The sequence below is a fragment of the Hypomesus nipponensis genome, chromosome 27 (genome assembly GCF_054491055.1).
Source record: "Hypomesus nipponensis isolate SF chromosome 27, ASM5449105v1, whole genome shotgun sequence".
Classification (NCBI taxonomy): Eukaryota; Metazoa; Chordata; class Actinopteri; order Osmeriformes; family Osmeridae; genus Hypomesus; species Hypomesus nipponensis.
The window spans coordinates 12,087,753-12,101,720 of record NC_140387.1 but is presented as its reverse complement, the minus strand read 5'-3'; the positions used below and the strand labels follow the sequence as shown (position 1 = coordinate 12,101,720).

General features: G+C 40.2%; 1 long non-coding RNA gene across 2 annotated transcripts; it reads left to right on the top strand.

The window, feature by feature from the left end:
• The first annotated feature begins 8,646 nt into the window (after positions 1–8,646).
• LOC146220819 (uncharacterized) lies at positions 8,647–11,872 on the top strand. Of its 2 annotated transcripts, XR_014750906.1 has the most exons (4): positions 8,647–9,371; positions 10,549–10,642; positions 10,949–11,008; positions 11,280–11,872. It is a non-coding gene; the product is annotated as an uncharacterized LOC146220819 (long non-coding RNA). The 2 variants fall into 2 exon arrangements; XR_014750905.1 differs by having other exon boundaries at positions 10,949–11,870.
• The last annotated feature ends 2,096 nt before the right edge of the window (positions 11,873–13,968 follow it).

The following is a 13,968-nucleotide window of genomic DNA, read 5'->3' as shown; positions in this document are numbered from 1 at the left end:
AACCACTCCTAAATCCTTGCACTACTTTGTAACAAATGGCACCTGATTGATTATGGGGACCAGCTAAATCACAAAAATATGCAGTTACACCCAAATGGTTGAGCAGGTCTCACTATTAACACTGTACCTTGGGTTAGGAGATGGTACCCCGCTGAGTTATACTACCTTTGTGCCTCTGTGGTTTTAAAATGTTTTCCTTGTCGCTTTAAGTTTTCAACATTTGATTTTGAGGCCATCTAGATCAATGCTCATTATTACACACAATTTAAAATAGTGAAAAATGTGTTTAATCAAATATCGCAACTTTCATCAGTGTTCTGGATGATTGGAATGTTCCAAAGCATACATTTAAGCATACTTTTCAATATTATAGTGAGCATTTGTTTAGGTTTTCTCAAGATATTCATGCATGGGGGTTAAAAGTGAGTTAGCTTTGGTATAAATTTGTATGTGGTATGGGATTATATTTTTGATCTTTTAATGCATGCTTTTTCTGTTAAAACTAATTATTTAGTTGATAGTAGAAGGTCAAATGTAGTCCCATACAGGATCCATCTAATGCACTGTCCTTTATTCACAACAGTTTCTGTCCACCTAATTTATGACATTATTTATGACTTCTCCATGGCATGGTCAATTTAATCTAAAATGTTTCTCTCCACTTGATCCTCTTCAAGAGGAAAGGGCATTTCAGGCTTTCACTTTAAAGCAGCACACATTAAGCTGGGTGCATTAATGGATTATGTTTTTTCCTTTTGCACTTGAGCCGCTGCCTACAGCCATTCATTTCACTTCATTCACAACATATGGGGATTATTTCTGTATTCTCTTCTTTTCTACCAATAGTTCTTATAGTGAGTGATAATGCTGGGTGTTTGACACTGTAGGTCAACCCTTTCTTACAGCAATGTGTCATTTAGAACAGTTGCTAATTCTCTACACAATTGTCACCTTACTTCTAATTAAAAATAAAGTACAGTGCATCTGGAAAGTACTCACATTTTGTTATGTTACAGCCTTATTCCAAAATGGATTAACTTCATTTTTTTCCTCAAACGTCTACACCAAATACCCCATAATGACAAAGTGGAAAAGGTTTGTTTAATATCTGCAATAAATTAGCAAAAATTAAGAATACAAATAGAAATTGGACTTAAGTATTTACAGTCTTTGCTCAATACTTAGTTGAAGCACCTTTGGCAGCAATGACAGCCTCGAGTCTTTTTGAGTATGATGCTACAAGCTTGGCACACCCATTGTGCAGTTTCTCCCATCAAGCTCCATCAGGTTGGATGGGGAGCTTTGGTGCACAGCTATTTTCAGATCTCTCCAGAGATGTTCAATTGAGTTCAAGTCTGGGCTCTGGCTGGGCCACTCAAGGACAGTCACAGAGCTGTCCCGAAGCCACTCCTTTGTTATCTTGGCTTTGATTAGGCTGGTTGTCCTGTTGGAAGACGAACCTTCACCCCAGTCTGAGGTCCAGAATGCTCTGGTCAAAGATTTAATCAAGGATGGTTCTGTACATTGCCGCATTCATCTTTCCCTCAATCCTGACTAGTCTCCCAATTCCTGCCACCAAAAAACATCCCCACAGCATGATGCTGCCACCACCATGCTTCACTGTAGGGATGGTATTGGCCAGGTGATGAGCGGTGCCTGGTTTCCTCCAGACATGGCATTCAGGCCAAAGAGTTCAATCTTTGTTTCATCAGACCAACTTATTTTGTTTCTCATGGTCTGAGAGTCCTTCAGGGGCCTTTTGGCAAACTCCAGACGGGCTGTCATGTGCCTTTTACTGAGGTGTGGCTTCCGTCTGGCCACTCTACCATACAGTAGTGATGTTCGAAGTCGCTCGAAGCCGTGCTCACAAAGCGGTATCAACCTTTTGAAGCAATGGATACCGATACAAAAGTGTCGAGCGTGGCTTCAAATTGGCAAAAAACATGTGATCAGCCTTTGAAGCTTCGGACGAGCACAAGCAGTTGACAGTGTCATGCTACAGTTTAATAGGATCCGAGATAAACAGCGTTTTCTTCAAACTCTTAAAATACATCAGAAATCACGAATATTCGTAGGTTATAGAGAGGAGACATATTTACGGACGCTATATTATACATTCATTGACAGAGCCAGAGATATATAGATTGCCAGAGCTAGATAGACAGAGGTAGATACAGATGTGAGAGAGTAGGTGTATACAAGCACATCCTTCTCTAGTTTTAACAGCCTTCAAATGTGGCCATCCCTTTCCTGGTTGCAAAAGTATGTTCCAAAACCTTGGCCGCTAGTCTACATGATCAAAAATAATATGTTCATTTAGCATATACTTCCACTATAACGAGGACAGGGGTTACGATCTCACAATCCTAGACTAAGGGGCAGCACTCTTACCATGAGGCCTTACTCTACATAGCAGAACACGTGAATAATGCTATCAGAACCTAAAAATAAATGTATAGAATGTTAAGCAGCAAAGATATTACGTTGTTCATAAAACAATAAGATCATGAGAACATATTTGTGACACTTGCACATCGAAACATTTTCACATAACCTTTATCAAATTGATGACGATTGTCAGACTAACGTCTCGAGGACTTGACGTCACTCAATTCCTTCAATCTTTCCATACAGTCGCCATACTATGAACTGATCAGCAGATGTTCCTATGGGGAAGAAGTATCAAACGCTTCGATGTTACGCTCGAAGCCGTGCTCGCAAAGCGGTATCGACCTTTTGAAACAACAGAATTGTTTCAAATAGCTTGTTGCTTCGGAAAGCTTTGTTTCCCCCATCACTACCATACAGGACTGATTGGTAAAGTGCTGCAGACATGGTTGAAGGGCTGCCGCGATTCAAAAAAGGGTCGACATCACTATTTTAAATCGACTTTATATTATAAAAAAATACAAAAACCGCTTCAATTCATTATAATAAATGTTCTTCAATATCACAACGTAATTGGTGTTTGCATGACGTCAGTCGTTGTTGGCTCAAGTCATTTGTCGGCTCCAGTCAACGCTCAAATATCATGGCAGCTGCAGCAGAGTCCGACTTGATTTTTGAAACCCGAGTCCCCAAATACCCGAGGCTTCAAAAGTATGGGAATACTTTGACTTAACGCTATCACCAAACAATAAGGTGGTTTGTACACTGTGCAAAGTTGCAATGGCATACCACAGCAGCACTTGCGCTATGCACGAGCACCTGAAAAGAAAACATACAGGCACTATACTGGATTATTACACGGCTGTTTTTCACGCTGTAGAAAGCTCCATTCACTTGAATGGGGCTTCCCAACGTTTTGTGGTCAATTATTTTCCTGATAACAGACCGTTGCGATGTATAACAGACCTAAGGTTGCCAACTTCCTCAACCCCAAATGCGGGACACCCCCCAGAGAGCAAGACGACATTGAATTAATATTGATTTTCCAACTAAATCATCAGAATGGTTGAGATTAAAATTTCAATGCAAAATAAACGTTGAATCACTATTGCAATATCGATGAAACAAAGGGTACATTGGAACAACATTGATTTATAGTTGTCCTGATTAATTGATTAAACATCGATTTGTAGTTGACCAGGTAAACAGCAACATTGTTAAAAAGTCATTGAATTATAGTTTGATAATAAAGCGATATAGTATGAGTGCGAGTGGGGTCGTTGAGGAATATACCACGGGTGGTGTTAAGGCCTTTATATGCTACTCCGTACTATACGATTACGGACACATGGGAAGGGCCTACGCATAGTTGGAACGCCCTGAAACGCCCTCTCCGTCGTCTGCGGGGCCGACGGAGACCTTTCCCGTGCACCGTTTAAATTCCTGTCGATCCGTCGTGCCGTGCTGTACGCGACGGATACCCCTTGACCGTGATTGGTCCACTACGACATCATTTCCGACTTCGACAGAAAGGCGTTTTCTCTAAGGTCGTCTTTTTGAAAGACGTCTGTGATGAGAACTTCTTGGAGAGAAATGTTATTGTGAGCTAGTTTATGCTCTACTCTAGCGAATTCAGAAACGTGAGTTTGTCTGTGCACTGACTGCCACAGTTTAGTGACCTACAGTAGTACATTGTAGTTTTGACTGTACATACAGTTTGTATGGATCTTTTTGTTTCCAATTATATCAGTCTTTTTGTTTATCATTTTTCACATTGGATTATACACTTGGTGGAGAAATGAATTCCCAAAACCAGAGCCTTGTCTATATCGCAGGGGTGTCAAACCCATTTTCACCGAGGGCCACATCAGCATGGTTGCCGTCAAAGGGCCAGTTGTAACTGCGATGTAATGTCAGTAACAATGTAAAAACACAGTGTTTTTGTTGTAGCTTTTGTGAACATAGGGCATATTATGCTGCAATTTAAGTCCGCCTTTTAATTCTTGGACAATCTGCTGTTTTTCTTGGAGGATAAATTTGCAAATTTTTCTCAGTGTTTGGTGACAAAATGCAAGCGCGCATAGCGCAAGAGCAAAACTTGTTTTGCCCTTCATCTGAACGCAGAATAGCTTTTTGAGCTTTATGTAAAATAAACATTGCCTTTTTACAATAGGTAAAACCTTGTCTAATGAAGGTGATGTCTTCATCATTGCTGGCTCCAAATTGTCGATAAGGGAAGCAGAAACATGCTAGCTTGGCTGAGTACTCTAACCAAGTTCGAGAGCGATACCAACTTGGGTTGAATGCCCGAGGACCTTGGCTGAAAATGCACATGGGGTACGTTCGCAGAACCGGCTGCATTGGAGTGCTGTCATTCAAACCATGCTCGCCTTCACCCAGTTAAACTTTGCGTTTAACACTGATGTGCATACACTGCTTTCTAGAGGCGGGATGTCGTCACTTTGCCATAATACAATTGAAATGCATGGTGAGAGATGTCGTTTATGGTCAATGCACGCTGTAAAGCAGCGTAGACTTATTTCAATAGCCCATTAATCTTCCGCGGGCCACATAAAATGACGTGGCGGGCCTTGAGTTTGTCTTTAATATAATATTATGTGACTGCACCTGCTGCACTTATCGTCTGACTAGTGACAGCTGGTAAGAGTGTCACACGTGTGATGAGAAGTGGGAGATAAACAATGACGATTTCTAACTTACAAAGACGCAACAAAGCAACGTGTTTTAGACAAAAAAACGCTTCTCCACCTACTGTTCTGGCGGTGAAGTGTTTTCAGCACCCCCAGCCTTCGGAGAACCATAAAGGCAACAGAAATGCTCATTAATCCGTCCTATCCGGCGGCCCGCCCATCCGTAACGGAGTCGGAGTACCATACTGGCACCTTTAGGTCAGAGGCCGAGTGGCGTAGGCAACAACCCCACGAGCACGAGTACTATATTGCTTTTTTAAACCAATTTTATAGTCAACCAATTAACATTTAAATACAGCTATTGATTAAAAAAAATGTTTATTTTGCCATGGTTCCTCTGCAACGAAAAAATTGATCCGGTGTCAACGTCGTCAGCTGAGCTATTAGCCTAGCCCGAAAGCTAACGTTATGCTAGCAAGATTCAAAGGCAATAACATTGTGTCCGGTTGACAAACAGTAAATATAATTTTACAGTATGTTTGACAAGAAGATCTGCTAGCTAACCAGCCATGTCACTGTCTCAAATCGATATCAAGATTTTCTCGAACAAAGTATCGGCCATACTAGTAGGGTGCATACTGGTAAAGTGGGACACTTTCTGATAATTTACCGTCTGCACAATTTTTTATTATGATCCAAATGTATACGCCCCTCCTATGATACTATTTTCAAATAGCTTAAGAGCTGTACTATACTATACAGAATAAAAAAGACAGAAACATTAAACACAAGATGGATGACTCTTCCTCAAACACACATTGACCCCAAACCACATTTTTCCAGGCGGTACTGTCAAACTGGGACACCTTTATTGGCAAACTGGGACACAACTCAAACACATTAAATTATTATTAAAGTGTAGGCCTAATGACACTATAACAATATAAACAACAATATAACAATATTAACATCCCTTTTTTAACAGACAGGAGTTTCACCCCCTTGCCTGCCCACAATATTTTATTTAGTTTCATTTATTTCATATGCATTTACATATAAAAACATAGGAACCTTCACAAACATTTCATCTTATAGGCTAACTCATTTCACACAGGTAAAATTTAATTTCAGCTTTTTGTAGAGTAGGTTAGTCTACGCGTCTAAACAGCCAGCACAAGTGAATGCCTCCCCATCTTCAATGATGCCATTCTCCTCGCCGCACGTCTCATGGTACCAGTCCTCACAAACGATGCACATGATCCAATCCTCTGTCTTCTTGGGATCATTTTTATCAGCAAATTTGGCTTTACAAATGCTGCAAATGCCCTGGTCATCTGAGCTTGTACCCTCCATCTTTCTTTTTGGTTTGTTTGTTTTTGGTTTTTGTGTTGTCTTGGTTTGTTTTTTGGAGGCAATGTATGAGAAATGTTCATCACTGGTTAGGTAGTAAGAGGGTGGTTTGGACCTCTTTCTTGTCTGGCTTCTTTCTCTCTTTGGAATGGGAATTAGTGTGGCGAAAGACACCTCTCCTTGGCCTATGTTTGTGGTATCTACAGATACTTCTGCCCCAATCCCATCACGCATCTCTGGCAACTCCAGTTGTTCATCTTGTGCTCTTCCTTCAGGCTCCAGTGCCCTTTCGGTGGTCAAACTTGGCTCATACACATTGGGATGTATGGCCATGGGATTTACTGGGAACATTCCAGTCCCCCTGAAGCCAGCTTGGGCAGTCTGGACTGTGGCTGCCCTCCTCCATGCCCTCCCAAACATGGAAAAAAACTCTGCCTTAAGGAGCTTTCTCCCTCCTGTTAGCCGCATGAAGCTCCGTCCCTCCTCATTCCAATGGTGTTTAAGGGACTTAAAGAGGGACTTGTCTGCTGGTTGCAGACAGTGGGTGGTGTGGGAAGGATAGCAAACCACATGTACCCTATGTGACTGCATGAGCCTCAGGAATTCTACATTGTATACATGGCTGGTGTGGCCGTCAAGCAGCAACATATGTGGTCTGAGGTCATCCTTAGGGAGCATGTCCACAAACTGCTTCCCCCAATCCAAAAACAGGTCCGTTGTTATCCACCCGTTATCAGACACCTTCACCACTGTGTTGGGGGTAACATTATAAAGCCACTCTGCTTTTAGCCTCTTGGCTTTGAAGATGATCAAAAGAGGGCCGTAGTCCCCTGCAGCATTAAAGCTTGCCAAAGCTGTTGTCGTCTCCCCCTTTTCGCCTGACGTGACCTCGTAGCAGGCACTCCCCACCTCTGAAATCACAGTAGCTGACAGAAAATGGTCCTGCACTCCTGTCTCGTCACAATTCCAAATGTGGGAAGGCACATCCTTGATTCCCAACTCGGTAAGGAGATCTTGATATTGATGGAACCATGTATCTATTGTTATGGGGTTAATCCCTGCTGCTCTTGCAGCAGAGAGGGCCTCAGGTTTCCTTTGGCTGAGGTCAGGATTTCGGCGCATGAAGTTTTCGAACCAGTACTGCCCAGCCCTCTTCTTTTTTTTTGAAAATCCAGGCAAGTTGTTTGCCTCTGCGTACTGGTAGGCAAGCGACTGGATCTCCTTTCTCCTAAGTGGGAAACCTCTCTTGGAAAGGGTCTTAATCAGCCTAACCAACTCTGCCTCACTCTCATAAGGTAAGACTGGTTTGTGACCCGAAGCATGTTTGTAGCCTTGGACATTATTCTTGACCCTCTGCTGTAGAGTGCTTTTTGGCACGTTCCATGCACGAGCAATCATGCAAAGTTGTGGAGCCTGCCCTGCCTCCACCTGCTCCCTATACTCCATTATCGCACCCTTCATCCTATCCTCACTCCATTGATTCAACTTTTGCCCTGGCTTCTGGCCTGGCTTATTCTTCTTTGCTTTCCTCCCCTTCCTCCCTGACCTCTGTTCTGTCATTGGATTCTGAAATACATGATTAATATTAATGATGATAATATTCAGTCAATCTAAAGTTGGCTAATTAATTATGCTAACTAGCGTGTATTATGCTAATTCGTATATTAGCATATTAGCAATTAGCTCAATATAGTCAGTTGAATCAATCTTGGTTGAAATATCTATATTTACTCATTTAGCATCTAGCTAACTAACTAAATTTATGAGGGGTATATAAAAAGGGAACTACATTTGAATGTCCCAGTTTGCCTGTAATACCGTGTCCCAGTTTAACAATACACTATTGGCTGACTGGGACAGTGTCAAAATCGCATTTTTATAAAAAGTAGATGATTAATATTAATAATATTTTGTAAAAAAAATATTCACCATTACATCCCATAACAAAATATATATAACAATTACAAACAATCCATTACTTTTTTTATTTTTATAACCTTAACATTATTTACCTCAGAATGCTATGTATTTTTACTTACCATCGCGATCACTGCAAGTTTGTTGAATATGGTAAGCCACACCCCCCGGAACTGATGTCATAGCCAGACAACCTATATTTTCTTATCACATACTTGCTTAGGATGAGCTCAGTGTTGATTTTTATTAATGGAAACATATACATGTAAATATAAAAATTATAAAGCTTAACTGTCCCACTTTACCCATTGTCCCGCTTTACCAGTATTCACCCTAGTACTAGCTAGGCTACAGTGCGGCCGCAGCCTGTGGAGCGAGTTGAATAGCAAATGGACGTGAGATGACCGCATCAAAGTTGACATTTTCTCCAAACTATAATAATAATTTGAAAGTATGTTTAACGACAAGTGATTAGACTTGCTGTTACTGCTGTCGTGTCGGCCGCAGCCCGTATGAAGTAGATTGACTAGCGAGGTGAATATAGCGAATGGGATGTGAGTTGAGCGGTTACGTGACACTGACACAGTACATTCTGAAAATAAACATTTTTCAAATACGTTAAAATAAATATTAAAGTCACTCATTTTTGTAAATACAAGTTAGCTTGTTAAAGTCTTTCAAAATTGTAAATGGAGGCTTTGACTCGTCCCCGTTGTTATGCTTACTTCTTTGTATCCACGCAAATGTTTCATTGCGGAGTAATTTATTATTGGAGTGAAAAAGAGTGGGTTGTTGTCAGGGTTGTTGTCAGATAATTAAACTCATGGAACATCTCTCGTCCAATCAGAAACAGCTATTTAAGTTTAAAAAAAAGCAAAATTGTTTTATAAATGAAAACATGATTATAGAGCTAGTTGACCGGGAACAATGATTGAAAAGTCATTGAATTATAGTTGACCGGGAAATATGATCGAAAGGTCATTGAGTTATAGTTGATTAGTAAACCATCGTTTGGTAAATTAACGTCAGATTAACTTGTTCTTCTCATTTGTGGATCCACATCAAGTAAGCAGAATATTGATCTAATTTGAAATTGTACCAAATGTAATATTTGCAGACGTTTATTGTTTATTTACATTGTCTATATTAAATTAAGTCATAGTCAAGTTTCCATTAATATTCTATTCTTGAATGTGTATAGCCAATTTACCAACTCTGTACTGGTAGGCTAGTAGCTAGCTAGTGCTAATGGCTAGAGCTATTACTAGTCCCTGGGCAGTAATGTGGATATAAAAAAACCCCGTTATGACAAAACATTGTACTTTAATACGTAGATAGCCTACATACCAAGCTCAAAACATTCCGGCTTAAAAATCCAATGGTTATGTCGGGAATCATCATTTTCTCTATTTGGTAGCGCTAGACTGTGCTAACGTAGAGCTAGGCTAGTCTACCGGCGTGATCGACAGCCCAGCCACTTTCTATAGAGAAATGTCAAGTTTGACGAGTCAAGGGGGTACCTGCAGAGCCGGAGACCCCGGAGAGCTGCAGTTTCAGGACCGCAGTTCTAGGACCCTCGTTTTATATGACAGCGCCATGTAGCGAATGGGATAAACATGGCTCGGAACAAGATAATATTTTCCTGCAGTAGTGAATATTGTAGGTAGAGTGTAAGTAGCTAATGTGAATCGCGTATGGTTATGTATTAAACAATTCTAGTTCAACTTTGCTGTCAAAATCATTTCAAGACACTGGAGTAGTTTACTTGATTAGCTAGAGCTAACATTCAGTATTTATAGCACTAGCTAGCTAGCTCTACACACAGTTTCCTTAAAAACGAACTGTAAATTGTTACTCTGTTTATTTGTTTAATGAAACAGTAGCGCGACGTAGCGTATGTAAATCAAGTATTGTTCAACATATTTAAAGTTAGCTAAACGTTCAAAACAATTCTGGTACAATTATCTGTTCACTTATGCACCTTGAGCTACAATTCTTGTATGAAATGTGCTATATAAATAAAGTCTTACTTACTTACGATAATTTTATGAAATACGAACTTTTAGACTATTTGATTTGTTTTATTGAAACCAAGCCCAACTACTGTAGGTGTCTTATGATAAAGCCAGCACATTAATAAAACTTCAAAAAAATGATAGGTTAAAAGCAAGTGGATTGGATCTGTCAGCTAAACGAAATCTGCAGCCTACTGTCTTAAAAATTAACCATATAATTTTTGTAGGCCATCATATAGGCTACGGCCTGAGTATGCTGAGAAATCTGTCCCTGCAGGATGCAGAAAAGGTGTTCATCTCTGGACCAGTTTATCATCGGAGGTAAGTAGAGAATGTACATTTTCTGCACAATGCCATACAACTTTATAATCTACTATTAATACCTTTATTATCAACCACTTAAGTAATGCTAATTAATGTACACTTTTGTTAGGCTAACTGACATTTACGCTTACCTAGAAGTAATATTGTCTGTACTATTTCAGTGAAGTGGAGGAGTTTGATAGGGGGATATCTAAACAATTGCGCACTGAGGGGGGACCATTCAAGTAGTAGCGTTAAGTACTGCTGTTACCGACTTCACAATATGTTTATATTTGTTTTTCTTGCTTCCATCTCTCATTGAAGGATGAAGTTGTATGGAGGTCTAGATGGAGTGATATGGAGGGGATCGAGTGATATGGAGGGGTGATTGTTTATTTTGAATAATTGTCAAACAATGACAATGTATATCTTGACCTGAGAGTCAACCTTGTGTCTTGCTTCTCTAACATTACACATTTGTGGTTGAGATTGAGTGACTGCAAATACCATAGCAAATAGAATAGAACTTCACTTTTCCAGAACTTTGTGGTGTCAGACACATCCAAAATGCAGTATTTACAGGAATATGAAAGTTGATCTGATCCACTGATGTGATCAATGTTTTGAGTAATGTCTAATACAAAACATCATCTAGCATGCCCATCCCCACCAAAGGAAGCATCCTCATGCAGGCCATCCACCATAGAGGTTCACCACCAGCAGCAGAGAAGGAAGTGGTGGATCCTCCGCAGCACCACCATCCCACATTACTCAAATATTTATTTTTTTGTGATGATGACACTAAATAAATTAAAGTATTAACAGAAAATATAACAGATTAGAGTTAAACTTGTATTTCCTCAGATAACTTTGATATGTATGTATAATAGAGCATAAAATAATGAAATGAATCACAGAATATGTACATTGCATAAGTATTTTGACAGAACCCTGTGTGTGTGTGGAATTTAATTATCTGCAGTATGAATCAAGGATTTACTCATGTTTAGTAGTTGTATTCCCAACAGATGTGGTTACATTCTGTTAAAGGCACTAGAGATATTCCACAAACACAAGCCTAGCATGTGCTTTTAGTTTTTCCAGATGGGAGTGCATGATGCAGGAAAGTAAGTGCAGCATCATCAAGACTTCTACACTTCATGTAGGCAAACTGGAGTTGATCTGCGGTTCTGGGGTGTCTCTTGTAGTTACAAAAGTATCAGACATTCAAAACTCTTCATCACCACTGATGTAAGAGCTACATGTTGGAAGGAATTGGGAAGCCTGGGTCTGCTCTTCTTTGGAACAAGGCAGATGGCAGAGGTCTTCCAAAGAGCCAAAGACCAGTTGAACAGTTCACAGAAGACAGGGCCAGTTATTTGTAGCAGGTCTCCAGGAGCTTGTTATTACTAATGTTATCAGGACATAATGCTTTGTTAACTTTGGCTCTTTGGTGAAGTTAAGCCCTCTAGAACGAGTTCAGAGTATCTGCAAAGGTGCCACAATCCTTAAGGCTCATGTTGCAGTGTGTACATTGGTTCTCTGTAGTCCCAGAAAACTTTTAAGGCCACTCCAGACATCACACATCTGTCCATATTGATATATTTTCCACCTTTCCTTTGGGCTATTTTAGCTTCCTTAATTTGCTTAAGCCTACTCCATTTTATCACATCGTTGTATTTTCCACCTTTTCTTTAGACTATTTAATCTTCCTTAATTTGCTTACTTAATTTTAACAAATTACAATGGATCTTTACATCTATGAAATATGCAATTTTTAAAACATTTTATGATTTTAATTTCTTTAATTATCCAATATTTATTATTCAAACATGTTTTCAAATATTATACCTTTCTATATTATTAGAACATATTTTCAAAAATATTATACCTTTCTATACAATATCTTGTTGCGATGTAGAGACACTGACTTTCAATTCGCTAGGTGGCGCTGTCAGGGTCCTAGAACTGCAGTCCTGAAACTGCGGTCCTGAAACTGCAGCTCTCCGGCTCTCCGGGGTCTCCGGCTCTGCAGGTTCATACTATGAGTTTGACGATGCACAATAAAAAGCTACACGTTGTTATTTGAGATAGTGTTTAGATATATCAATGTAGGAGGCTACTTTTCTTAGTTGCTGTGGCAAATCTTTAACAAATAAACGTAAGAAACGGTCGTAACTAGGGTTGCCAACTTCCTCAACCCCAAATGCGGGACACTTTCTCTCTCCCCACCTGCTGTATGCAAATTATGTGCCTGATGTGATGCTAGTTAGGGATTTACATGGTTAATTCGAGCGTTTTTGGGGGGGGTTGCTTTCAGCGAAAAATAGTTTTTGGAGCTTGAATCAAACAAACACAGCCGTTTGTCCAATTGGTAAAACGTTGTCTAGTGAAGGTAATTACGTTTACGTTTCTTAGCCTAGTTTTCCATCTTTATATCGTCTCAAATTAGCTTTCGATCTGTCAGTGTCACTGTTGTGTGTAAGCGGCACTAAGGGCTGCATACGTTCATTTGGAATTTTCCACCGGAGCTTTAGCTAGTTGGCTAACGTTGCGTTCTCTCCTCCTGTGTTCAATGACTCAATTCATCAAGCTGTAGCTAACGTTAGCTAAGTCTATGTCAACAGAGCTCCTGGGTAACATAACTTAGATATACCAGAAAATATAAAAATGATTGAAACCATCACCAAATTCAGTCAGGTAAATCGCCCAGGCCAGGAGTGCTTTCAGCTTCTTATGGTCGTTTGCACTGGTGATGCAAGGCCCTTCGCATTAATATTTCAATGCACTCGCGCTCCCTTCTGACACGCGCACCTGTTCGCAGTTCACTAATATGAATACCGGCCGGCGAGGCGGTGATTGGAAAACGGGACAAATCAAAATCACCCATAAATCGGGATGTCCTGGACAAATCGGGACAGTCGGCGACCCGAAACAGACCGCTGTCAAGCCTTTTTGCTTCTGATTCACGTCTTTCGTAGTACTCCGCAAGTAGTCCGGTAACTTTTCAACCCCAGCGTACTCCGTTGCTTAGCGACGTCAGCAGATCCGAAACCTATCGGAATAAAACGTATACATAGCCAGAAAAGGCAAAACCACCGTTGTCTGGTGTTGTCTACTCATGTTTATTAGGGAGAGCCTTTTTAATATATGTTGTCATTGTAGCTGCCAAATACACACATTATTAAAGCTATAAAGTCGTCTGCCTGCTACCTTAGAGTTTCCATTTCATAAATGTTTAGGCAGGTTAGAATCTGGGTTTATTCTACGTTGGTTGATAGGATGGCTCTCTAGGTTAGCTCTTGCTATTTAGCTAACTTGTTAACCGTAACCATGACACGTTG